This window comes from Balaenoptera borealis (genome assembly GCF_965194805.1).
Source record: "Balaenoptera borealis genome assembly, chromosome: 1".
NCBI classification, from domain to species: Eukaryota; Metazoa; Chordata; class Mammalia; order Artiodactyla; family Balaenopteridae; genus Balaenoptera; species Balaenoptera borealis.
The window spans coordinates 177,894,621-177,919,566 of NC_138860.1; the positions used below are offsets into that span (position 1 = coordinate 177,894,621).

Below are 24,946 nucleotides of genomic sequence, written 5' to 3' on the forward strand. Positions count from 1 at the left end.
TATCCTTTTCACCTTCCTGCCGGCCCTTTGGCTCTCTTCGCTGCAGACCAGGGGGGCTGTGGCCCCTCCGGGGACTCTCCTGCCGGCAGCCACTGCCCAGCCAGGGAAGGGGCTGCTCCTCCAGCCCACGCACCCGGCTTGGCCGGAGCTTTTGGGGTCCCCCGGCAGCAGCACTGCGGGGCACCCCGGGACCCTCTGCACTACTGCGAAAACTAGCTCCACCGGCCTTGCTTCTGCAGCCCTTCCCTTTTGGAGCTGGGGGACCCTTCCCCTCCTCGCCTCTCCTCCCGTAAACCCTACCCGCCCCCCCCCCCCCCTTTATTAGGCCGAATTTGCTGGTGCCTGTGACCAGCCCTGCAGGGAAGGCTTTTCTCTGATTGTTGTGAGGACTACACCCTCCTCATCTCCCTTCAGCTCCCCCTGCAGCGGGGCATGGTGGGCTTCTCTAATTATTATTATTAATACATAATAAACTTTATTGGTAAATTTCCTGTATGAAACTAAACTCAGCTCGTTCCTGAGGTAAGTTGGATTTTAAATCTACGGTGAAATTTTGCAGAAAGCACTCCCTCTGGCTAGTGTTTTTTAGCGATTGGGGGAGTTGTGGTTTGTGGTGGAACGCGATCTAGGGAGGAAATGTTAAACCGGACGCTTCCCTGCGTTTGACCTTTTTAAAGGAAGAGGAAATTAACAGACATTACCCATCACCCCCAAAAGTCTCACTTCTTGGAAGGCTTGTGTTATGCTGAATATTTTTAAAGGACTTTCATTTACTCTTCATAGGCCTGATGTCTAGAGGGTACCAGGGCCCCTGGAGGAAAGTCTAGTATTGAATGTGTCTAATTTCATGTTATTTGCTTGATTGTAGAATTTTTGGACAGCTTTGATTAAAAAGACTTGGTGACGAGGTATTTTAGTTAAAAACCAGCCGGTGAAGGTAAAACATTGAGTTCATGAATTCCACGGAGACTTAGGTATTATTAGCTACCTTAGAATAACATTTCATCATGCATCCCTCCCCCCAATCCATTGTATTTGTGTAAATCAATAAATAATCATTGGATGTTAGATGTGTTGTGTTTTTGTATTTGTGTCATCGTGTGTTTGACTTTTAGAGAGAGTAGGGTATTTGAGTAAGTGAGAAGCTAACTGCTGTGAGGTCCACAGTTATTTCACAGTCTGTAGTTTGATTCTTGTCTGTGTCCATTGCTTTGAGAAGGGGAAGGTATCTCCCTTCTAGAGTCATTCCAGGTCATCGTTTTGCTTTCTGTCAAGTGCCATTTTCTCTATTCTTTGAATATTATTAGTCCACATTTTTTCAATACAAGCAGTGGTGGCGCAGAGTAAGATAAATTCCATTCCAGTGTCATGTGTGTACTGATTTCATAAGGTTGAACTGCAAGATTCTGTTCAATTAAGAATTGTTCACCAATGAGAATGGTTAGTGATACCTGAGTGTTTGTTGCTCCTCCAAAACCTGGTTAGTTTTGATCAGTATCCCTAGTTGCTTTACTCTGGGGGAAGAAGTTTGGCTGATATGCCTACCTTGAGGTGGAATTCAGTGCTGGATCTCTTAAACATATCTTGACTTAATGCTTTGTGAGTTTAAATTCCTTTTTAATTTCAGTTTGTTTTTTGTTGTTTTTTTTTTGGTCTTGATTGCCCATATTTGGTTAGGGCTCTAAGTTTCTATACTGCGCCACCAAGTAAATTATTCCTTACCTGCGTCTTGGAGCTGTTTTGGAAATTAAATGAAAGGAGGTCCACAGTATGTTTTCTTGACTACAGAGTGATAAGTAAGGACCTGAGTGTTGAATATGACAGTGCTTGGTGAGTTTGGTGGTGTTATTTGGACACAAAGAGCTGTGACTTAAGTGTTTCAAGTGTACTTTTTCTCAGCGCATTTCACAAAGGAAGGACTTATAAAAGCTGTGAGTTGGTTGCAACATAAAAGTAGTTACTACTACTGCAACAGTCGTTAAAGGGGATTTAAGATGTAATTTCTAGTGGAAATAACTTTTATACCTATACGTAGTAATATAGGATACTTGGTTTTATGTGGCTTTAAGTTTTTATTTTGCCTCATGTCCTCCAAGTAAGATTAAATTTTCTTCTTGATGTATTTCACAATTCTATTATCTTCTCTTTGCTTTACACATCGAAAGGTTACAAATTGCTAAAATCTAAAAGCTTGTATAGTAAATGAAGTGTAGATTACAGATTTCATTACAACATACCAATGGTGAAATGTTATCAGTGGTAATGGGGAATTGGTTAAAAATGGATTGAAATAGAGCAATTCTGCTTTTGTACACTGAATGGGGGAATTTGTATTTGTTTGATGAAAGTGGTTATCGTATAAGTTGATACACATTGAAGCATTGAGACTGGAGTGCAAATTTGGAGTTGCTCTTTCTATGGCTTGATTAACTCTCCAGTTCCTCAAAATATACGGGTGCAGTTGTGTTTGAATTGAATTAATAAGTTCAGATAGTATTTTAAATTTGTAAAAATATTAGAGATTCATGTAACAAGATGTCCTTCATTTGTACTTAGTGTTCAAGTGACAAATCAGAAATGATAGTGAATTTGAATTTAAATGGAACCTGCTTAAGTAAGCATTGGCATGGCGTGGCAGGCTCATAAGGCCATTTCATGGAAAGACGCCTTTGACTGCTGAGAGGCAAGGGATGGGGCATGGCAGAGGGTGGGCAGGAATGGTGGGGATGAAAGAAGAAGATAAACCCTGATATAAAAAGTGCTAATGGCAAGGGAGAAATATGCTTGGAGTTTTATAACATAATCCAATATGAATAGTTTATGAAATTGGCACCTTAGGATACTTGCCTTGAGATTTGCTCACCTCAGCTTCCCAGTATGAGGTTCCAAGAGGCTCTACTGAGAATCTCAGTAGTGATTCTTAACCTTTTCTGGGTAACAAACAACTTTGACATTTTGATGAAAGCTTGTAGATCCTCTCCACAGAAAATTGTACATGCATAGAAAATCTTGCTTACATTTTCAGGGAGTTCTTGGGTCCCCATTAAAAGCCTAGTTCTTTAGATGGAAATTTGCTCACCCTTGAGATAATTAAAGATAAATGAGTTTGAATTCAGGTCCCCAAGTAGTTCTGACTTAAACAGAACAATTTTGCAGTCTGTTATGAATACATGGTGTTCTATTTATATGGAAAGACTTCAGGGTGTAATTTCTCTCAGGGCTGCTGACACTTCTGGGGAGTCTAGTTACTGTTTGGGGGGAGTTGGTTTGGTTAAGAAATCAGAGCAGTGGGTTCTTTAAAGGAACTAAATTTGGCCTGTGGTGACCCAAAAATGACTTGTGTCCTCAGCTATTTTGTCTTAGATATGACATATATTAAAAGCAAATATTCCCTTTTTTTTTTTTTTTTGGTATTACAGTTTTCCTTTTTTTGTGTTCTGTGTTGATTTTCAGTTTTGTAGGCTGAAGCTAATAATGTTTGCTTTCTTCTTTTTTGCCTCTACCAAAGCTAAATCTGAATAATAACAATAGTGTTCATTTATTGAGTGCCTACTATTCTAGGAGCCATACATACATGGTTTTATTTAATTCTCACAAGGACTGTAATGAGTCTGTATATATTCCTCATCTGTAAAATACTGTCTGTATTTTACAGATGAGGAAACTAAAGTTCAGAGAAGTTAAGTAACGTTCCCACAGTTGTCTCTCTAGTAAGTAGTGGACTGCAGTTCAGACTGTGGTTCCAAAGCTTATGAATGTCCTTTGTAGTATGCTGTGCTACTTCTTACCAAGTCTGCATGTGGAAGTGGAAGGAAGGATACCCTCCCATGTTTGATAGCTAGGGGAAGTCTGTATAAAGTAAAGGAGCTCTGTGGAGTAATCTAGAATGCAGTGATGCTGCACCTTGTTTTAATTAGCTCATAGCCACACACTGCTAGACAAGTAGGTTATCTTTACCTCATTGAGCCTTAAAGCATAGGAATAGACCTGCCACATTTGATTCAGTGCATGTTTCTGCTTGTTCAGATGTTAGCAAGGCCTCCAGCAAAATACCTTTATAACTAGCAACTAGAACTCTGTAGCTTACGCAGTGGCCAGCAGTCTGTTTACTCCTAAGCCCCACCATCAACAAAGATGGATCTGTGCTTCGAGAGAGCAGATCCTCATCATCCTCTTCTAGCACGGGAGAGAGGGAGACCAATGCAAGATGGAGATAAAGAAAGAAGAAAGTTAGATGCCTGAGTCACATCAGCTCACATCAGTCACATACTGCTGCTACTCCCTGTCCTAGGCTTATGGGTATTTTCTGTCAAACTGAGAATTTAAATTACCTAAGGACTGATATGGTGCTTTTCCACATTGGGGTTTCTGATAAGATTTTTACAAAACGTCTGCTAAAAAATGTTTGAAACCCGTGTTTTAAATCATAATAGGGTTGCTATTTGTATTGGAGCTTTAATCTAAGTGGCAGGTTTTAAAATTGTTCATTTATCCAGCACCTACTGTGTGCCATACTCAGTGCTGGGTCTGGGGTTGAAATCTTTGCCCTCAAAGAACTTGGTCCAGACAGGTAAACGGACAGAATACCATGAGGCAAGTACAATAACTCTGCTATAAGAGCCTAGCCTGGGGGAAGGAGGAATTAGGGCTTCCTAGAAGAAATCTGAGCTAAATTAGAAGGATGAGTAAGAATTACCCAAGGTTTACAGAGCTTTCACCTTCTGCCGGCTGACTTTTCACAATTCCTTTGCTGTTGCTGCTGCATAGAATTTTAGTACTAAATGGATTTCAGGCATGTTTCAGGTTTTTATCAGGAGCAGAGAAGCTAGAAGGAGGTACCAGAGAACATGGTAATCAAAACACAATTGCTGTAGATTCAAAATATCTTCTGCATCATAATATGAGGAATTAGAGTATGAGAAGATATGTATCAGATCTGATCTCTGTGGTTGGTTCTTTCCTGGTCTCCTTCACACTCATCCCATAATACCCCCTTGCCCTTCTGATATTAAACTTTGGCTGGGAAGCAGTACTTGCTGGCCTTAAAATACAGATTTTACTTGGTGTATTGAGAAGTCCACCTGATTCGGAGTAAAAAAAAAAATCTGGATTCAAGTTTGGCTTTTCCATTTTAATGTGTTATCTTGGACTAGTCACATAACTACTTTGGGCATCAGTTTCCCCTTCTCTAAAATGACGGGGTAAGACTAGTTTATAGTTTACAAAGTGATCCTCTTGAGTTGTAATGGCTTTTAATTCTGAAGATTATGGTTTGAGGTTTGTTTTGTTCTTGCAAGTAGGCGGGAAGGATTTATAGAGACCTATTAATGGTTTCTTAGTTTGTCTGATGGTCAGTGACACGTTTCTGTGGTGACTTACTGATACTAGAGGCATTCTGACGTGGATCATAGGGAAGGCAGCTTGCTCATATGAGAAGAAACCTCTGGTTTTTGTTTTATTAACGTTAGATTTAGCCAAACAGACTGAAATACTTCTGTGACTTTAGTAGTGAAGACTGTATTGTCTGTGGTGGGATGGCTTGAGGCTGTAAAATAAGGTTGCCGCCATGGTCAGATGCTGCCTTGCTCTGGGTGATGATCCAGGTAGTTCATTATGAGGTATGAGGGAAAGTAAGTTCTGAAGTAAACGCCTGTGATGAGAAACAATCTATTTTTACTTTAGGAATAATACTTCGAGCTAATATAATACGAAATGAAGTATTTCCTGATTATTAGGTAGGCGCCTGACTTCAAGTAATGTGTAAACTGCAGGTGAGATTTACATGGATGAAATATTGCAGGATCCCAAGATACTTCTGAATTCTCAATTGGTTCCTAGTTCTTTGGCTTGCTGCCAATCAGAAGTTTTTCAGTCTCCTATACTCTTAACTGAAATTTGAGATAGTTTGAACTATTTAAAGTACATTTGAAATTTGTCAGTTTTTATGATCTTTATTAACTAGTAGTTGTTTTGTACTTTTTTGAGCCCTGTGTGTGTGTTTCCTGACTCTTCTGAGACATTAAATTTTATTTGTAGAGAATGTAAACTCCATAAAGGCAGAGATTTTTGTTGCTTTTGTTCACTATTGAATTGCTAGCACCCGTAACAGTGCTTGGCAGGTAGTAGGAAGTCTATAAATATTTGTTGAATGAAATGTTGATTAAGTTAGAGTCTAGGAATCAGTTTAAGATAAGTTTTGGGGTAATAGAGATGGCATCACAACACACTTTTCGCACTCAAAGCTGCCCTAAATTGTTTGCACTGATGTGTAATTGAATTGAAAATAGTTCCATAATTTCCTTTGAGATGGCATAAGCATTGACCCAGTTTACATAGCCATCTAAAATGGCTGGGTTACATTTGAAGTATAGATACTGAGGATTAGAATTTGTATAAAGGCCAAGGAGAAAAAACATTTATAGTCAAATGTTACTATTAAAATTTTTGTTTTATAATTATGAGTAACACATCATCAATTCAGAAAATTTTTAAAATATGGAAAAGTAAAAAGTCAGTCATAATCTTAGTACATAGAGATAACCACTGTTTAACATTTTGGTTTATTTCTTGTCCTTTTTTCTATGGACTTAATTTTAATGGACTTAAAATCTGCCCTTTTTTGTAACATAAGGTTAAATTACATATAGTTTTGTATCTTGCTTATTTTGTTACTTAACTATCTGCCAGCAGAAACTACTTTTTGAATAGTTTTATTCTTCATCAATTTGGAATGAACTATTTTTGTTTCTTTGGAAAGGTCTTCTTTCACCTTTGGCTTGTAGCTCAGAAGTTATCACTACACATTAGAAAGAGAAGGGCTGAAACCTTTATCAAGAAGTCAAACATTTTTGACTTGTGCCTGTAATGTTTTGCATTATTTACGACATTAAAACTTGATCTAACTTCACAGATTTTCCCCCCTACAGTTATGTACATTTAAAAAATTATTCCTTTGAATCCATCTTCATCCATATATTCAATCATACTTAAAAAAGACGTGGCCAGGGTGGTATTTGCTAGTTATGAATTGTATACATGTGTGATATTGCCTTGATTCCTTTAATTTGTTTCAACAAACGTTGGTATTATATGGAGTGATTGAGGAGGGAGGAAAAGACCATATGCGGTCTCATGTCGAGTTAGGGAAATAAGATTGAAACGTGGGAACAAACGGAATTTTGGAATAACAAGGGGGAAAACTAGGTGGCAATAGAAATAAGTACAGCCAGTTTTGAGCCAGAATACAGTATTTTTACATTGAGAATGGAAAGGACTGAACCTTGAAGATAGAATGGAGGAATGTAAGAAAGAACGGGTGAGTGACTCCTGACTCTTTCTAGGCCCTAGAAAATAGCATATAAGAAACAATTTGAACTGAAAGATGAATTTTTAAAAAATTAAAAAGAAGAGTTTAAGCCTGCAGTCAGGCTTAAGGGTTTAACCCTGTAGTCAGGGTTTGGTTCGGCAGAGAGGAATGGGTTGTGGTGAGTGGGTGATCAGCATGAACAAAGATTTGGGCCTGAAATAAGCACGGTGTATGCTGGATTGTAAGGGTCCTGAGCAGTATGCTTGGAGTGGAGGAGTCTTGAGGTTGAATGCTTGAGATAATGGATCCAGATTCTAGAGGACTTTGAATGAATAAGAGAAGAGCTTAGACCTCACTTGTGCAAAACCATTGCTCTTTTTTTTGGACAGCTTTATTGAGATATAATTTGCATACCATACAAGCCACCCATTTACAGTGTACAGTTCAGTGGTTTTGAGTATATTTACAGAATTCTGCAACCATCACTGTAATAAATTTTGGAATATTTTCATCACTCCCAAAAGAAACCCATTAGACTCACCAGTCCGCCCCCCCCCCCCGCCCCCCCCCAGTTCTCTCTGCCCTAGGCAAGTACTAATCTACTTTCAGCCTATAGAGATTTGCCTATTCTGGACATTTCGTATAGGAATAATACAATATGTGGTCTTTTGTGAGTGGTTTCTCTCACTTTGCATAATTTTTTTGTGGTTCATCTATGTTGTAGCGTGTTTTAGAACCTTTTTTTAAAATTGTTGGAGAATATTCCAAGTATTACATTTTCTTCATTCATCTGTTAATGGACGTTTGGGTGGTTTAAACTTATTTACTATTATGAATAATTATAATTGTGTGGATGTATGTTTTCATTTCTCTTGAGTATATACCTAAGAGTACAGTTGCTGGGTTTTATGAGGTAACTCCATGTTTAACATTTTGATTAACTGCCAAACTGTTTTCCAAAGTGACTACCATTTTACATTCCTACCAGCAAAAGATGAAGGTTCCAACACTTGGCATTGTATACGTCTTTTTGATTATAGGCCGTTCTAGTGGGTGTGAAGTAATATCTCATTGTGGTTTTGATTTGCTTTTCCTTGATGACTAATGATGTTGTGCATCTTTTTGTGGGCTTATTGGCCATTTATCTTTGGAGAAATGTCTGCTCAAATCCTTTGCCCAGTTTTTAGCTTGGTTGTCTTTTTATTATTGAGTTGTAAGAGTTCTTTATATATTCTGGATACAAGTCCCTTTTCAGATATAACATTTGCAAATATTTTTTCCCATTCAGTGGGTCATCTTTTCACTTTTCACCCTCCGAAGCACAAAAGTTTTTAATTTTGATGAAGTCCAATTTATCTGTTTTTCTTTTGCACCTGCGCTTTCATATTGTGTCTAAGAAGGCTTTGCCTAATTCAAGGTCATGAATATTTACTTCTTTGTTTACTTCTAAGAGTTTATAATTTTAGTTTGTACATTTAAGTCTCTGATCCATTTTGAGTTAATTTTTGTGTATGATGTTAAGTAGGGGGTCCAAGTTTATTTTGCATTTGGATATCCAGTTGTTTCAGTACTATTTGTTGAAAAGACTGTTCTTTCCTCATTGAATTGTCTTGGCACTTTGTCAAAAATCAATTGCATTTCTTTTGTTTCGTTTTTTTTTTTTTTAATTGGGAAACTGGTGATGAAAACAGTAGTTTTGAAGATTTATTTGGTTGAGGTGTGCAAGTTGAAATAAGGAACAGGAAAGATTAGGAGAGTAGGAATGGCATCACAGAACTATGTGTAAGGTTTTATAATCCATTAAATGTTTGAGATTTAGTGAGGTATGCTAATTTTTTATGACTTATTGAATAAACAAACTTTGACCATTTCTTCCTTTTGTATAATGCCTAGAACTATTCAAAAGAGATTTTGCCTGCTTCTATTATTAAGATAATTCCTATTAGGCAGTGATAATTTTGTAAGAAGTAAGGTATGGGCATTTGACTACTTTGCTGTCCTGTGAAGAATTGAAATTGTAAGTTACAAATTCTTGGGTTATTGTATTTCACATAGAATGTTAGTTCTGCATAAAGCATTTATGTAATTTTCAAGTTAAATTTGATTTTTTTATTTATTAGGTTATACCCTCAGTCTACGCTAATGTTCTTTATATTATTATAAAGAAACAAAATAGAGAAATACTGCTAATTTCTAACAGGATTCTTTTTACTATTTAGGAAAAGACCACATTAAAGAAGAGGCTCTGTATAACCTTTCAGGTCTGATAAAAACAGGGTTTATTTGCTTTGGATGAAGATTTGCCACACACAAGAAACTTCTTCAGTGACTTGAAATATTACAGTGTGGGAATGGGGTTGCTGATTTTTAAAGATTATGTCTGTCTACTTTTTAAGTTTTATAAATTACTATGCGTATCTTTAGCTTAGCTCTTACTAAATATTCAAAGGAAGAGAGTCTTAATTAACCTAAATGTAGAATTTTAAGGACATCAATACCTGGTTAATATTGTTGAGTCTTTGAGGCTAATATGTCATATTCAGCTGATACTTTCAATATTGTTGATCTTTTTCAGAAATAATAGAATTTGGAACCAGTCCAACTTCCTGAGGTAACTGCTGTTTCAAAAGCATACAGCAGAGTACTTAACCTTAGCTTATTACCTTTTATGCAGTGACTGGGTGAGTGTACTTGAATATGGTACATTTTAGGCAAGGCAGTGAAAGCTGAATGCTGCTCTGGAAAGTCAGTGATTTCATTCTTGACCTTTAAAAAATCATAATTAAAAAATCGAAGCATGTAAATATGCATTAGCTTACTTTCGCATTACATAAGTCTACTTTGGGGATCTCCCTGTCCAACTTTATGGCCCTCTCCCTCAGGGGCGTTTGTTCAGAGGCTAAGGGAAATGAGGATGACTTGCCTAAGCATCAAGTTTATGCCAGCTCAAACTGATTTGAAATCTTTAATAACATGAACCACTTTGACCTACTAGTAGGGTAACCGAAGATCCCCTTTCTCCTGTAATGGTCCTGGTTTGGATGGTAAATTATACGGTCATCCTACCTAGTAACCATTATATAGCTTAGAAAATTAGGCATCTTTATGCTATTTCTAGATATGTTACTAAAATGCTTTGTGAGGCAGCAAAACATTTTATATCCTTTGGTCCAACAATTTGTATTTTGTATTTGACCTTGTAGTTATTATAGAAGTCTTTGACATTAGCATGTCAACTAAGTAGGAGCAAAGTATTGTCAGCTCCCAAAAAAAAAAACTTGATTTGAACTAATTTTAGACTTGCAGAAAACCTGCCAAAATAGTAGGAGGAGTTCCCTTGTATCTCTCACCTCCTTCCCCTACTGTTAGCATCTTCCATAACCAGTATAATCATCAAGAACAGGAAATTACCATTGATACAGTATTTTCAGCTAAACTACAGACCTTATTAGAATTTTTACCAATTTTTCCACTATCCTTTTAGTTATTATTTTTCCTTAGTCTTTTCCAGTCTGTGATTGTTCCTCTGTCTTTCCTTATCTTTCATGACCTTGATGCCTTTGAAGATTACCAGTCGGTTATTTTGTAGTATGTCCCTCAGTTTGGGTTTATTTGATGTTTTCTCATGATCAGAATGAGGTTATGAATTTTGGAAAGAATAGCAGAATGCATCCTTTAGTAGTGTATCATATTAAGAAGTTCGATAGTGTATCATATTAAGAAATTCCTGATGTCCGTATGTAATGGTTACTTTGATTACTTGGTTAGATTGGCGTCTGCATGGTGGGTCATTCTACTGTGGCGTTACTATCTTTCTCTTTGTAGTTGATAAGTATCTTGTGGAAGACTTTGCAAATACTGTTTCTCCTCACACTTTGGCCCACTAATTTCAGCAATTGGTGGATCTTAACATGCAACGTTTATTAAGTTTGTGGTTGCATAATTGGGGCTATTTCTCTCTTCTACATTTATTAATTGTAATTCTGCTGTGAGGAAGAGCTCTCCTCCATTTATTGATTTATTCTGTTATATATTTATATCATCACAGAGTCACGGATATGTATTATCATTATTTGTTTTGTTGCTCAGATTATTCCAACTTTGGCCATTAGGAGTTCCTTCAGATTGGCTCCTGTGTTTTTCTACCCAGCCACCAACCTGTTTGTTTTTTGCCGTGCTATGCGGCTTGCAGGATCTTAGTTCCCCTACCAGCGATTGAACCCAGGCCCCTAGCAGTGAAAGTGTGGAGTCCTAACCACTGGACTGCCAGGGAATTTTGCCCACCACCCCCCCCCCTTTCTTTTTTAAAGCATTTCTTTACTTTCTGACAACACAAGATGTTTCAGGTTCATATTGTATTTTTCCTGCCTCAATGCTGTGATCAAACACTTCTCCAAGAAATCCTGACTCTTTTTATTGGAAAATGGTATTAGTGACCAAGCTCTGGGCCGAGGTGTGTTCAATGTTACTGGAATGTCATTGCTTCTAGGCCCTATCGGCAGACAAAATTAGGAAATATATATATATATATATATATATATATATATATATATATATACACACTAACCCACTTGTATACACATTATCTGTATTTCTGTATTTGTATATACATTAAAAACCACGAGTTTATACTAATAGCTCGAGTTCCACTGCAATGCCACCCAGTTTGTTTTAACATTCCCCTTTTCCTTATTTATTAAATATCTCCAATAATGAGAAACCTGGCTCTCATTATCTACAATCTACTCAGCTAATTATAGTATACACATAAAAAGTTTGAGAATTGCTAACCCTATTCCTCCACTTTTAGTTTTGATTGTTTATTTTGGATATGTGAAACATTACTCTGGTTCTAAGAGTCTGAGTTATATTAAAAAAAAAAAAAAAGATATACTCAGAGAAGTGTTACTCCTATCTCTGCTACCCAGTTTCTCTTTCCCCCTTCTTTCCCACCTGTACCTGGAGGTAACCAGTCTCTTAATTTCTGGTTTATCTTTCCTGTATTTCTTTTATACAAATGAGTAGATACCTGTACATTTCTTAGATCCCTTTTCTTACATGAAGGTAGCCATGTGGTCATGGTGAATCCCCTAATTCCTTGAGTTCTAGTTTTCTCATCTGTAAAATGAGGAAAATAGTACCTCTCTCCTTTTCCAAGGGTTATGATAATGATTGAGATAATGAAAGAGAAAATGCTTTCTAAACTTTATGATGGCGTTTATAAAGCAACAGCATTAGTGGTTTCTGTTCAGGGAAATGACTTATTTGACCTTGTGACACAGTACAAGAAGCTTTTGTTACTGTGAAACAATTTGAGAATTAAAACATAGTTTTTTTGTTGTTCTACTTTTTCATTTTTATTATTTTTACCAATTTTCAGTATGGTTTTAGGTTATCACAGCATATCATGTGTAATTACTTAATTTTTTATTTTTGAGCTTGGCCAGCATCTGAATTCCCCAAGAGTCAACGTTTTTAATTTGTATTAAAACTTGGTCAGATTTAAAAAGTATTCCTTCTTCTGTTAGCAGAGTAGATAAAAGAAGGAAATGTGTAGAGGTTTTTGTATTGTTTTTGTTTTTGCTTTGTTTTGCTCCCAGAGACTTGAATTTGAAGGGCTTTTTATGTTTAGGTTGTATTGGGAACTGCAGGTCCAGTGTCTTTACTTCATATCTAACAGTTTGATTTAGTCAGAAGATGAACGTATTTCACATTCTTTGAGTTTTTAAGAGTAAATTCTTTTGATGAGATTTGAGGTCGGAGACGTACTCTAGTTAATAACCCTGTGGAACCCATGGATAAACCACCTACATTGTTTTTTATTGTTGTTAAATTTTGAACGCCAGGTCTGATGAATTGTTTTACCTGAAGGAGCTTAACTGAAATAGAAATTTAGTCATTAAAAGTTACAGTTCATATGCACTTTAAAAATCACAACCCCCTTTCTTCAATTAACCATATATTTATTACGGAGTCTAGGTACAAAAAGTAAGTCTGCATACATTTAGTGAAATTAAGGCTTTGGTCTATTCATAGGAGTACTGTGTGTGAAAATGAGTGGCAGTGGTAAGGACAGTTGTGAGAAGCTTCCAACTGTCAGATGGCAAAATAGCCTTCACACACATACTGCTGGTCACTTTTTCTAATTTTTCTCAGAATATTTGGAGAGGCAAGTCATGTTTCTTTTGTATTCCAGAAACATATTTGTGAAAATAGCTTAGTTGCTATTCAACTGAATGGAAGAGGACAGCTGGTAATGGTAAGGTTAGGATGCTCAAGGGAGAAGGAAAGAACTAATGGAATCTTGAGAAAAGAATAAGAAGTAGAACAGGGAAGGGAAATATTGGTCATTGTTTTGATACCACAGGTTAAGCTAACAGTGCCTGAGGCTTAGTAGACACACAATCATTGTTTATTAAATGAACAAAGGAGCAAGTTTTATTAAATAATAGTACGTGCTAGCTGTTGAAGGAGATACAAAAGAAACCTGAAATGTGCTCTCTGCCTCTTATGTACTCTAGTCAAACAGTTAAAAATTTAAGGTGCTCTCTGAATGGAGGTAGGAGATCAGAGGCCTGAAAGATCAGTGAGAACTAGAGGAATAGGAAGTAAGATTTGGGTAGATGTAAGGGGAAGGACATTTGCAGTTTATTTATTTATTTATTTATTTAGCTAGCTAGCTGCACTGGGTCTTAGTTGCCGTATGTGGGATCTTCTAGTTGCAGCCTACAGGATCTTCAGTTGAAGGATGCAAACTCTTAGTTGTGGCATGTGGGATCCAGTTCCCTGACGAGGGATTGAACCCAGGTCCCCTGCTTTGGGAGCACAGAGTCTTAGCCACTGGACCACCAGGGAAGTCCCAGGACAATTACAGTTGAGGGAGGATACATTTATAGCAGTTAGGAAATGGTACATAGTATGTTTGGGGTAGTCAGAAGACCTGCTTGGCTGAAATGGAAAACATAGAATGTGCAGTACATGTGATAGTTTTGGAGACTTTTGCGTATTTAGCTAAATAATCTGTACTTTTATCTTGTAGTAGGTGGAAGTTTATTGAAGACTTAAGACCTGCTAACATGTTTGGTCATTACCGGAAGATGAAGATTGTGCTGAATGGGTTGAGAGAGACAGGAGGTATGGAGACTATATGCTAGTTCCATTAAAGGTTTTCCAAGGTTTTACTGCTGCACATTGAGGCTAGAGGGAAGTGAAAAGGAAAGGATGGTCATATCATGAAAGCTATAAAAGAAAGAAAGATTTGACTATCCTTGATAAAAGAAAGTAAAAAGTTAAAACTGACTCCAAGCCTTTGAGACTGGAAAATTATGCTGTCATTGATGGAGTAAGAAAGATGTAGGGTTTAATTTTATATCACGTTTTGAGATAGTGGGCAGATAAATTCAGTTTAGGACATGTTGGATTTGAAATGAATGGAACGTCTTACTCATTTAACAAATGGAGATAACTGGACATGTTTGGAAATAGGGAGATGAAGGTCACATGAGCAGAAAGGGCTGGGAAAACAAATGTGTGAAAATATAAGCATAATGGAGAACGTGAAGAGAAAAGCAAAGGTTCTAAGTCCATGCAGTGTCCAGTGATTTGATGAAGATGATGAAACTGTAGAAAAGAGGAAGCGGCTGAGAGGAAAGAGAACCAAGAAAGCACAATCTTTTTATGCTTTCCTGGTTAGGTTCCCACTGAGCTTTATGTAGCTGGAGAAGGTGACATTTAATACTTGACAGGTAGCCTTTTGATTTTTTTTAAAAAATAAATTTATTTATTTTTGGCTACGTTGGGTCTTTGTTGTTGTGCGTGGGCTTTCTCTGGTTGCGTTGAGCAGGGGCTACTCTTTGTTGCGGTGCATGGGCTTCTCATTGTGGTGGCTTCTCTTGTTGCGGAGCACGGGCTCTAGGTGCACAGGCTTCATTAGTTGTGGCACGCGGGCTCAGTAGTTGTAGCTCACGGACTCTAGAGCGCAGGCTCAGTAGTTGTGGCACACGGTTGCTCCGCGCATATGGAGTCTTCCCAGACCAGGGCTTGAACCCGTGTCCCCTGCATTGACAGGCGGATTCTTAACCACTGTGCCACCAGTGAAGTCCTAGCCTTTTGATTTAAACTCCAAACTCTGCTTAAGTAATTGTTGCTACATTTAAGGAAGATTGGGGACCGAAGAGAAATTTCTTTCTCTTTCTTTGCAAGCCTGAAATTAGTCCTTGATGGACTTTGGTTTGGGTACTTATATTTAAATCTATACTTTTGCTTATTCTCTATAATAATGGCATATTTTATAATAAAAACCTTTAAATATACTTAAATCACATATTATCTACCTTGGCTACTCAAAAGCTGTTGTTATTGGGGTTCTGGGCTCAGTTATTATGAAATCATTCATTTGAATTCACATTTTTAATAAAGGATTTTATATACTAATCAGGAATTAAGCATAGCATAATGAACTCAGTGTTACCACCCTTAATTGATAAATTTCAAGAAGGAGAAAAGGAACTGATGTTTTAGCTAGATTTTGTCTCGTTATTGTGGACTGATGTATAATTTCTTAAGCTTTTTGAAATAGTGAAAGTATCTTGTGGATGATGAATTTTTGTACCTAAGGAGTTTGGTTTACAAATTGGGAACTGCTTTGTTAGTCCAGTATTTGTACCAGCTGGGAACTGGTGATTTGGCAAGCTGTTTCACGTGGAATGTAGAACAAAGCAGAGATGGGATACTTTCTTCATAGGTTCTAAATAGAAATCTGTTTTGGGGACGTCCCTGGCAGTGAGTCCAGTGGTTAAGACGCTGTGCTTCCACTGCAAGGGGCACGGGTTCGATCCCTGGTCAGGGAACTAAGACCCCGCATGCCACATAGCACAGCCAAAAAAAAAAAAATCTGTTTTCTTGTTTATGTATCCCAGCTTAGTCATTCAGTAGATATTTATTGAGCACTGACAATGTGTCCTGGGCTAAGCACGGAGAAATTAGAAATAAGTCATAGTCTTTGCCCTCAAGAAGTTTACAGTCCTAATGCAGGAGACAGATATGTAAGAGGGTAAGTAAACAGGAATCAGAAAGCATAGGACCCGTGAGAGCTCTGAGGGGGGTCACTTCACTTAAGGGTGTGGGTGGGAGAGAATTGGGAGGAATGAGGGAAGAGGCTTCCTAGAGAAGGGGGTACTTCTAAACAATCTGGAAGGATGACTGAGCCACGTGAAAGATAATGGTAGGACAAAGAGTATTTCAGCCATGAATCAGCACATACAGAGACTTAGGACAGTGAAAATGACTTGTTCATCATTGCTGGAACAACAGTTTGGAGGGGAGAAGTGGATAATCAGAGGCCACAGAAAAGGGCCGTATAAGCCATGCTAAGGAGCACGGATTTCAGCCAGATGACAGTGAGGAGCCATCAAAGCTGTAGGCTGGGAAATGATGTGGCCAATTTGTGTTTTAGAAGGACCCTTCTGGAATGTTGTTAGGCAGGAGGATCAGATTATATATTTTTAGTAAATAATTCAAATCCAAGATTGATACATGGGTTATAATTTTTACTTGGGACTCTTAAGATAGGTTGTATATACTTTTCCTAAGGATGACTTTCAGTTCATTTACTTTTTTATCTGCAGTTTTCCAAATTTATGAATTATGTGTAGATATTTTTGTTTAAGAGACTTGGAGCTAGGTTAATTTCCCTGGTTGTTACCAACCTGTATTTAAAGATAACTCGGACTTTATATATTTTAAAAAACACATGTAGTTCTGATTTAAGTTTCAGCCTTTGTTTACAGTTGATGCATGGTTTGTAGGAGATTCATGGTGGATAGCTTGTAAGTTTATAGTTTAAAAGGCATATTGTCTTGGTACTCAAATAAAGGAACACTTAATAGTGAAAGTACCTCCTGGCTAACAGGGCATCTTTTGTCATAGATATATATGTATTGTATATATCTATATCTCCTTGTTAGTTCAGCTAGGAATTTGAAATATTAGGTTAATTTGACTGCCTTTGAAATGAAAAGGGAAATTATTAAGGTGTAATGCCCAGATGAGCCATGGGATATGAAACGAGAAAGCAATTAGGAGTTGTTTCTCAGCCCAGTACTTTATTGGAAATCACAACTTCGAAAAATATATTTGGATAAAAGCTCTCCAGAGAGTGGGCATAGAGGGAACCTACCTCAACATAATAAAGGCCATATATGACAAACCACAGACAACGCTGTTCTCAGTGGTGAAAAACTGAAACCATTTCCTCTAAGATCAGGAACAAGACAAGGTTGCCCACTCTCACCACTATTAATTCAACATAGTTTTGGAAGTTTTAGCCACAGCAATCAGAGAAGAAAAAGAAATAAAAGGAATCCAAATCAGAAAAGAAGGAGTAAAGCTGTCACTGTTTGCAGATGACATGATACTATACATAGAGAATTCTAAAGATGCTACCGGAAAACTACTAGAGCTAATCAATGAATTTGGTAAAGTAGCAGGATACAAAATTAATGCATAGAAATCTCTTGCATTCCTATACACTAATGATGAAAAATCTGAAAGAGAAATTAAGGAAACACTCCCATTTACCACTGCAACAAAAAGAATAAAATACCTAGGAATAAACCTACCTAAGGAGACAAAAGACCAGTATGCAGAAAACTGTAAGACACTGATGAAAGAAATTAAAGATGATACCAACAGATGGAGAGATAGACCATGTTCTTGGATTGGAAGAATCAATATTGTGAAAATGACTATACTACCCAAAGCAATCTACAGATTCAGTGTAATCCCTGTCAAACTTCCAATGGCATTTTTCACAGAACTAGAACAAAAAATTGCACAATTTGTATGGAAACACAAAAGACCCCGAACAGCCAAAGCAATCTTGAGAAAAAAAAAAATGGAGCTGGAGGAATCAGGCTCCCCAACTTCAGAGTATACTGCAAAACTACAGTAATCAAGACAGTATGGTACTGGCACAAAAACAGAAATATAGATCAATGGAACAGGACAGAAAGCCCAGAGATAAACCCACACACATATGGTCACCTTATTTTGATAAAGGAGGCAAGAATATACAGTGGAGAAAAGACAGCCTCTTCAATAAGTGGTGCTGGGAAAACTGGACAGCTACATGTAAAAGAATGAAATTAAAACACTCCCTAACACCATACACAAAAATAAACTCAAAATGGATTAAAGACCTAAATGTAAGGCCAGACACTATAAAACTCTTGGAGGAAAACACAGGAAGAACACTCTTTGAAGTGTGTTGCTGTGAAGTGTAAATCACAGCAAGGTCTTTTTTGACCCACCTCCTAGAGTAATGGAAATAAAAACAAAAATAAACAAATGGGACCTAATGAAACTTAAAAGCTTTTGAACAGCAAAGGAAACTATAAACAAGACGAAAAGACAGCCCTCAGAATGGGAGAAAATGTTTGCAAACAAATCACGAACAAAGGCTTAATCTCCAACATATATAAGCAGCTCATGCAGCTCAATATTAAAAAAACAAACCACCGGATCAAAAAATGGGCAGAAGACCTTAGTAGACATTTCTCCAAAGAAGACATACGGATGGCCAAGAAACACATGAAAAGCTGCCCAACATCACTAATTATTAGAGAAATGCAAATCAAAACTATAATGAGGTATCATCTCATACCGGTCAGGATGGCCATCATCAAAAAATCTACAAAAAAATAACTGCTGGAGAGGGTGTGGAGAAAGGGGAACCCTCATGCATTGTTGGTGGGAATGTAAATTGATACAGCCACTCTGGAGAACAGTATGGAAATTCCTTAAAAAGCTAAAAATAGAATTAATATATGACCCAGCAATCCCACTACTGGGCATATACCCACAGAAAACCATAATTCAAAAAGACACATACACCCCAATGTTCATTGCAGCACTATTTGCAATAGCCAGGACATGGAAGCAACCTAAATGTCCATCAACAGAGGAATGGATAAAGAAGATGTCATATATATATACAATGGAATATTACTCAGCCATAAAAAGGAACGAAATTGGGTCATTTGTAGAGACATGGATGGACCTAGAGACTTATACAGAGTGAAATAAGTCAGAGAATAACAAATAATTGTATATTAACACATATATGTGGAATCTGAAAAAATTGGTATAGACGATCTTATTTACAAAGCAGAAATAGAGACAGACCACAGACGTAGGCAACAAACGTATGGATACCAAGGGGGAAGGGGGGGTGGTGGGATAAATTGGGAGATTGGGATTGACATATATATACTATTGATACTATGTACAAAATAGATAACTAATGAGAACCTACTGTATAGCACAGGGAACTCTACCCAGTGCTCTCTGGTGACCTAAATGAGAAGGAAATCCAAAGAAGAGGGGATATATATATATATATATGTATATATATATAGCTGATTCACTTTGCTGTACAGTATAAATTAACACAATATTGTAAAGCAACTATAGTCCAATTAAAAAAATAATTTAAAAAAAAAGAAAAATGTATTTGGAGGGACTCCTTCTTATGACAGAAGGATTCTTAAAGGTGAAACACTTTTTGTTCTGAGAAGTGAAACTGAGTTGAACCAGAACAGGAGAAGGTAATTCCATTGAGTATCAGGTTATTTGGCCTCTCCGACTCTCTCAAAAAAGATTAGTAATTCATATTTTATCCACTTGTTTTCAGTTCCTTTAAATAAGCACTGAACTGTGCTTTAGTTAACAATGTTATGTGATTAAAAAGAAAAAAAACCCCAACCCTTATTTGTTTTTCTTATTGGAAGCACTTCTTCCTGTGTCTGAACATGTTTAACATTAGTAGTCTATGAAGAGAACTGGGTTATTGCGATCAGAGGCACGCTCCTAGTTGCGAGAATGGTTTTTGAATGCTCTTTTAGGCACTTAAATTATTTTTGCTTTGAGAAAAGAGATTGTTCACTGTGCTTTAGGAGCTGGTAACTAAGTCTGATGCTTATTAGCCCTTAACTAAGAAAAATGGAGCTTGCTGACAAAAAATAGGTGGTTTTATAGGCCTGTGAAACCCAACAGCATGTTCAGCAATGTAAACAATGGCAGCTGTCTTATGCTGGCTTGTCTGTTCGAAGTGTAATGAAACTGCTTCTCACAAATGGCTTCACCTGCTGACTCATCTTCCAGTCCCTAAACAACCATAGTATCCAGCATTATTTAATGCTGGGATTGAGAAGAAAAAGAATCCAACTCTTAGAATCTGAGGGTAGGAATGGATCATGGAAATCCTTTAACTCAGCCCCTTCTCAGATGGCCTCGAAAGAAAGGTCATTGTGGTGGATGCCATATTTTGATAGTTATAAGAATTAGTGGTACTACTATTCAGAGAGCCATTAGAATCTTCTTGAATGATTGAGGGCTCTTTTCTGTATAGAAATCCTTGAGATGTACTTTTTAGCTTTCCTACAAAAATAATACATTCTGAAAGTGGTCGTAAGTCACTGGTACAGGGGCAGCACACATTTAACGCCTGCTGTATACTGTAGGAGGAATGTGGGAAGAAGTAAAATGAAAGATGGGCGTTGTTCCTGAAAAACTTCCAATTTAACTAGAAAATAGATATGAGAAAAGAGTGGGAAACATTTAGGAGTCAATTTATTAATGAGTGTATAAGCTGATTTACCTGATACATTGTGAAAGAGGCTTGTGTAAATTTATGTGAGCTCTTAGAGCAGTGGATGCAAAAAAATCTCTTGCAGAAGTGAAAACTTCCCAATTATATTTTAATTCTATAGATTGGAAATTACATTCCAAGAAATTGAGGCAAAATTTCCACAGAAAACACAGCGAAAACCGTTGACTTAAAATAGTGGTTCTCAGGGTTTTTTTTGTTTTTTTTTTTTAAATCTCAAGAGTCCTGTACATTATTAAATATTATTGAGGATCTCAGAGAGCTTTTCTTATGTGGGCTGTAGCTGTTGATATTTATATTAGATATTAAAATGAAAAAATTAAAAATATTCACTTAATTAAAAACAAGACAAACCCACTATAGATTAACTTAAATAATTGAAAAATAACTTTTTCAGAACAAAAATTAGTGTGAAGAGTGACGTTTTATATTTTTGCAAATCTCTTTAATTTCTAGCTTAAAAGAATGTAACTGGATTCTCATATCTGCTTCTGCATTCATTCTGCTATACAGTGTTTTGTTTGAAGAAAATCTGGTCTCAGATCAGATTTGGGAAGGAGACTGGGAGGGAGAGGAGTATTTTAATGTCTTCCTCAGATAATTGTGGATATTCTTTATTATTATATGAAAACTTGACAATGGTAGTTTCTTTTCTTTCTTTCTTTCTTTCTTTTAAACCTAACTTTCTGACAATGGTAGTTTCTTAAAGGTTAGTTTCAATTTGGAACCTGAAACCATGTCCATGAACTTATTTGTTTATTTGGTTGCGTTGGGTCTTCGTTGCTGCACGCCGGCTTTCTCTAGTTTGTCGAGCAGGAGCTACTCTTCATTGCAGTGCACGGGCTTCTCATCGCGGTGGTTTCTCTTGTTGCCGAGCTCGAGCTTTAGGCACGTGGGCTTCAGTAGTTGTGGCTCGCGGGCTCTAGAGCGCAGGCTCAGTAGTTGTGGCGCACAGGCTTAGTTGCTCCGCGGCATGTGGGATCTTCCTGGGCCAGGGATTGAACCCTACATTGGCAGGCGGATAGTGTCCCTTGCATTGGCAGGCGGATTCTTAACCACTGCGCCACCAGGGAAGTCCCTCCATGAACTTCTCATGCACTTAAATCTGTTGGTTTGTATGGTACTTTGAATGGATCTTTTACCCATGCATGATTTTGTAGCATCATGCATTGATCATTTGGAAGATAATAGTTTTCAAATGTTGATAGATATCATTATACAGTATTTGGGAAGTTTTTGAGCTCTTGGTGGTCAATACCAACTCAGCTGTGACTTATGAAGTCTGGAAGGATAATTGAAATTGCATTAGTAACCAGTCTTTGGGTTGGAGGGAAATGGATTTCATTTTCATGAAGAAGCTCCATGTTGATGACCCTGAAAATGGGGCATTTTATTGTTCTTGTGCTTTTTCCTAGTGTTAGCAGGTTTGATTATTCATTTAAGGGATGCAGAACTGGAAATAGTTGGCCTTTTCAAATAAATTTGTTAACCTGGAGGAATTTCTCTGATGGAATGTGCAGGTGTACTTTTGAACATGGCTGCTCTAAGTGCTTGGTTCCCTGTCAGTTATAGGTCTGGGAGTCTAGAACCTCTTCTAAACCTTTTAATTTCCTCATCCTCCAATTGAAGATGGATCTCAGCAGTGTCCATTTAGAGTCCTGGATCAGTTTTACCTCACGGAATTACTTTCAGTTCTTCCCCAGGCTCTACCACTGTTTTCTTTTCTTTGAGCTTAGTCTCTTTCACTAAACAGGTTATCTAGGGTGAGACAGAGACTAAAATGAATTTCTTTTCCAAGTGGGATGAATGAGATGGTTTGACCTAGGATTTTGCTTCTTGTGTCCCTTGGTGATGAAACAGAAATTGGACTGTTGTTATAATAAACTTTGTTAAGGTTCTGAGGTCAACATATATCCAAGGATTACTTTGAAATCAGGCTTGGTTTTTTGTTTTTGTTTTATATAATACCATCTGCTTTTACAGAATTGTACTTTGGAAGTCAGTGTTTAAATAAAATTCTGATTGTTGTCATGTCATCATTTATAATAGCAAACCTTTTGAAACATTCTAAGGCCTAGTAATAGAGTTCTGGGCAAATTCTGGGCTCAATATCCATTGAAATACTATGTAACCCTTAAAAATGTTGCAAAACACTTACTGACATAAAAATGTCCACTTTGGGACTTACCTGGTGGTCCAGTGGCTAAGACTTCGAGCTCCCAAAGCTGGGGGCCCGGGTTCGATCCCTGGTCAGGGAACTAGATCCCACATGCCGCAACTAAGAGTTCACATGCTGAAACTAAAAAGATCCTGCATGCCACACCTAAAAACAATGGTCCTGTATGCCGCAACGAAGATCCCACGTGCCACAACTTAGACCCGATGCAGCCAAATAAATAAATAAATACTAAGAAAAAGTCCACATTTATTCTATGGAAGCCAGTTAAAAGTAGCATGTGTGATCAAATTTTATCTTAAAAAATATATAGAAAAAGTGCTTGCTTATACAACAGTGTTCATAGGGCTATTTCTGGTTGCTGGTGAGATTGGGTGATTTTCATTTTCTTTCTGTGCTAAGTCTTTTTTTTTTTTAATTTCTGAGATATACATTTTAAAGTAATAACTAGAATTATGACTTATAACATACCAGAACATATAAGATTTTTAGAAATTTCATGTAATGTCTGAAACATTTATAACGTATTTCCATACAAATAACCCAAAGAAAGTTTAGTATTGTTTTTGTTTGTTTGTTTGTTTGTTTGTACTGCAGGTTCTTATCAGTCATCAATTTTATACACATCAGTGTGTACATGTCAATCCCAATCGCCCAATTCATCACACCACCATCCCCACCCCACTGCAGTTTTCCCCCCTTGGTGTCCATACGTTTGTTCTCTACGTCTGTGTCTCAACTTCTGCCCAGCAAACCGGTTCATCTGTACCATTTTTCTAGGTTCCACATACATGCGTTAATATACGATATTTGTTTTTCTCTTTCTGACTTACTTCACTCTGTATGACAGTCTCTAGATCCAGCCACGTCTCAACAAATGACTCAATTTCATTCCTTTTTATGGCTGAGTAATATTCCATTGTATATATGTACCACAACTTCTTTATCCATTCGTCTGTCGATGGGCATTTAGGTTGCTTCCATGACCTGGCTATTGTAAATAGTGCTACAGTGAACATTGGGGTGCATGTGTCTTTTTGAATTACGGTTTTCTCTGGGTATATGCCCAGTAGTGGGATAGCTGGATCATATGGTAAATCTAATTTTAGTTTTTTAAGGAACCTCCATACTGTTCTCCATAGTGGCTGTATCAATTTACATTCCCACCAACAGTGCAAGAGGGTTCCCTTTTCTCCACACCCTCTCCAGCATTTGTTGTTTGTAGATTTTCTGATGATGCCCATTCTAACTGGTGTGAGATGATACCTCATTATAGTTTTGATTTGCATTTCTCTAATAATTAGTGACGTTGAGCATCTTTTCATGTGCTTCTTGGCCATCTGTATGTCTTCTTTGGAGAAATGTCTATTTGGTCCTCTGCCCATTTTTGGATTGGGTTGTTTGTTTCTTTAATATTGAGCTGAATGAGCTGTTTATATATTTTGGAGATTAATCCTTTGTCCGTTGATTCATTTGCAAATATTTTCTCCCATTCTGAGGGTTGTCTTTTCGTCTTGTTTATGGTTTCCTTTGCTGTGCAAAAGCTTTGAAGTTTCATTAGGTCCCATTTGTTTATTTTTGTTTTTATTTCCATTACTCTAGAAGGTGGATCAAAAAAGATCTTGCTGTGATTTATGTCAAAGAGTGTTCTTCCTATGTTTTCCTCTAAGAGTTTTATAGTGTCCAGTCTTAACATTTAGGTCTCAAATCCATTTTGAGTTTATTTTTGTGTATGGTGTGAGGGAGTATTCTAATTTCATTCTTTTACATGTAGCTGTCCAGTTTTCTCAGCACCACT

General features: G+C 37.2%; 1 protein-coding gene and 1 long non-coding RNA gene across 24 annotated transcripts in view; both read left to right on the top strand.

Annotated features, from left to right (window-relative positions):
• EIF4G3 (eukaryotic translation initiation factor 4 gamma 3) overlaps window positions 1-24,946 on the top strand; it is a 391,559-nt gene that overhangs the window by 341 nt on the left and 366,272 nt on the right. The gene's annotated exons all lie outside the window — the stretch shown is intronic.
• Window positions 6-24,946, top strand: part of LOC309618718 — a 54,284-nt gene continuing 29,343 nt past the window's right edge. The window contains exon 1 of the long non-coding RNA XR_014238591.1: window positions 6-14,440. This is a non-coding gene — a long non-coding RNA (uncharacterized lncRNA). The remainder of the gene's footprint in view (window positions 14,441-24,946) is intronic.